This window comes from Quercus suber, unplaced genomic scaffold (genome assembly GCF_002906115.3).
Source record: "Quercus suber isolate HL8 unplaced genomic scaffold, Cork oak 2.0 scaffold_208, whole genome shotgun sequence".
Classification (NCBI taxonomy): Eukaryota; Viridiplantae; Streptophyta; class Magnoliopsida; order Fagales; family Fagaceae; genus Quercus; species Quercus suber.
The window spans coordinates 335,888-338,768 of record NW_027069666.1 but is presented as its reverse complement, the minus strand read 5'-3'; the positions used below and the strand labels follow the sequence as shown (position 1 = coordinate 338,768).

General features: G+C 36.4%; 1 pseudogene; it reads left to right on the top strand.

Annotated features, from left to right (window-relative positions):
- Positions 1-2,090: 2,090 nt before the first annotated feature.
- On the top strand, positions 2,091-2,864 carry LOC136061045 (protein EARLY-RESPONSIVE TO DEHYDRATION 7, chloroplastic-like; annotated as a pseudogene).
- The last annotated feature ends 17 nt before the right edge of the window (positions 2,865-2,881 follow it).

Below are 2,881 nucleotides of genomic sequence, written 5' to 3'. Positions count from 1 at the left end.
ATAAATTTGAAGGTTTCGAGTTTCATTCATTACACTATTGATTCATAAGATTTTCAAGGTATCTAATGGGTGGGGCTTGATGTGGAATAGTTAAACCACATACCTTACCACTTATGTTATTATATATACATATAAAGTTATAAATTGGAACTCTTTATGCAAATGCTTAAGTGTCTATATTAGGAACCATCAGATTCATTAGTTTGGATGGTACCTATCCATGTACTAAGTGCATGGAGGAGTGGGAGTGATTTGGCTTGAGCTGTATAGGGCACAACCTACTAATATATATTTTTTAACCATTTAAAAAATATTTATAACAAGATGATAATCATAAAATTAATAACACTATTTTTTATTTTCTTTATTTATAATTCCAAAATTAAGAGTAGGGATTTGAACCATGGTTTTAAAAATTAGATCAAATTGATCAAAGAATTGAAAAAAGGTCCAATTTTTGGTTGAACTGGTCGATCCAATTCAATTTTTGAATCCGAGGGGTTGTCTAAGTGGTTTCTTAGATTCAATAACTTTTGTCAACATCTTGGGGCCACTTCCTTTCTGTGATAACCTGGTGTATGAGGGGAACAAGAGAATTATATACACCGAAAGAATGAGAAATGCTATGTCTACAATATTTTCACAACATTTTCATGGAAAATTGTTACTAATTGTTATTGTTGGGGCAAAAAAGTAATCTCAGTAATAGGTTCAAATTTGAACCAATAACAACTAATCACCTATGATTTGTTATGAAAATATTATGAACATAGCACTTCTCCAAAAGAATAGTCAAATCTTGAAAATGTTCGAATACCGTCATTTATTTAAATAAAAAAAAAAAACGTACAATGTTTTTCGCTTCTTATTTAATTCTTAAATTCAAAAATTTTATGTACTTCCTCCTATCTTAAAAGTCTATAATATCTTATCCAAAATCTGTATTTTGGTCCCATTGGCTAGAATATAACTAAAATGGTGTCACTATGAAGCGGTATTTTTTTGCCATTTAACACCATTTTAGAAACAATTTCTTTAGTTAGCAAGTTTCCGAAATTATTTAGGAAACTAGCATTTTGAGTCTAAGAAACTGTAACACTTGAGTCCCAAGTTAACGTGGAAATTTTTTTTCACTTGTAACTCGAGTCTTTATGACTCGAATTCCATATAGCTAAAAGAAAAGAAGAAGGTGTACAACCTGAGTGAAGAAGAAAGAAAAAGACGTCCGATCCAGCTTCATTTGGGTAGATCCCAGCCGCCACCGCCTCGTCTTGGGGTAAGTAATTTACGAAATTGCAACTCGGAGCTCTGCTGGACACTAACTCTCCATTCTTCCTTCTCGCTGCTGCCGCCGATTACTTTGAAAGTGATTGCCAAATAGAAGGTGAAAGTGTGAGATTGGGATTACGATTGGGGTTTAGTTCTCGTTTTGTTATTGTTTTTTGGGTTTCTTGAGAGAAGATGAGAGTGTGTTTGTTTTCTGGGTTTGTTGAGAGAAGATAAGAGCTGAGTTTTGGGGTTTGTTGAGAGAAGATGAGCTGGGTTTTTGAGAGAAGATGAGAGTGCGTGTTTTCTAGGTTTTGTTTAGGAAACTTGAGTTCCACGTGGAAAAAAAAAATTAGCTCAGCTTTGCCAGCACATAGAACTTGAGTCTTTATGAGCCAAGTTGCTACAGTGAATTAGAGTCTGAGAGACTCAATATATTAATTTCTTAAATAGTTTGGAAATTATGCTAACTAATGAAATTATTATTATTTTGGTGTTAAATTGCGCAAAAAAAAAAAAAAAAAAAATCCCTACAGCCTGTGACCTTTGCCAACCAAAAAAAAAAAGAGAAATGCTATGTCTACAACAATTTTACAACAATTTACAAAAAAAAAACCTCTACAGTTGTCACGCGGCTCATCCATCACATGCCACGTTTCCCTCCTCCACTAACTAAGATTCCTTCAAATCTCAACCGACACGCCTTTCCATTTTCCTTCAATCCTAAGACTCCTCGAACCCTAAATACCCATAGTCCCAAACTCTGTCGCTTCCTTAAACAGTTAAACCTCAAAATCAAACCTAAACTCAATCGTGTCTGCTTCAAATTCAAACCAAACCTGAATCCTCTCTACCTAGAAGTCATTCTCTCTAACCCAGATGCCAATTCTCCATTTTCTTCTTCATCTTCCTCTTCTTCTTTTATATACCCTTCCATTGAAATGACGGAATTAGCCGAGAATCTCTTCCCTGAAGATGACAGTGTTTCACAAGCCCCAATTTCACAATATTCTGAAAATGTTCTTGTTAAAGTTCCATCTTATAGAGAAAGATCATAGTGTAGAACTCGCTTGTGGTGAACTTGTCATAGTTGGTCTCAACCAAGTGACACCGTGGCTTTCTTGCGCGCGTTGGTGATGAAATTCAATTGCTGTTAGCGAAGGATGAAGCGGCTGTGAAGCTTGATGAGTCTCATCTCATTACTTCTTTTCTCTTCGTGTTCCCGCAAATAAGTTTGAAGATTTTGGTGGTAAAGAGTGTGAGATGTTGAATTATGGGTTAACGATTGCCTCTAAAGTACAAGAGGCGTTTTTAAGGAATTGGACCAGGTTTTGGAGAATTATAGTTGTTTTTCTGTGAATAAAGTGGGGGATGGTGAGGTGTTGGAAGGTTTGTGGCGAGTGAGATGGTTCCGGAGGAGTTGGAGGAGGAGGACAAGAGGGAATTGAATCAATTGATGGTGCAGAGCTCGGCTGCGTATTGGACTACAGAGGGAGTGTGGCCAGGTTGATTGCGGTGGGGTTGGGGCAATTGATCAGGGGGATTTTGTGGTGTGGGATGTGACTGTTGATAGGTTGAAGTGGGGAATGAGTTCTTGAAGAAGAGGATGGAAAGA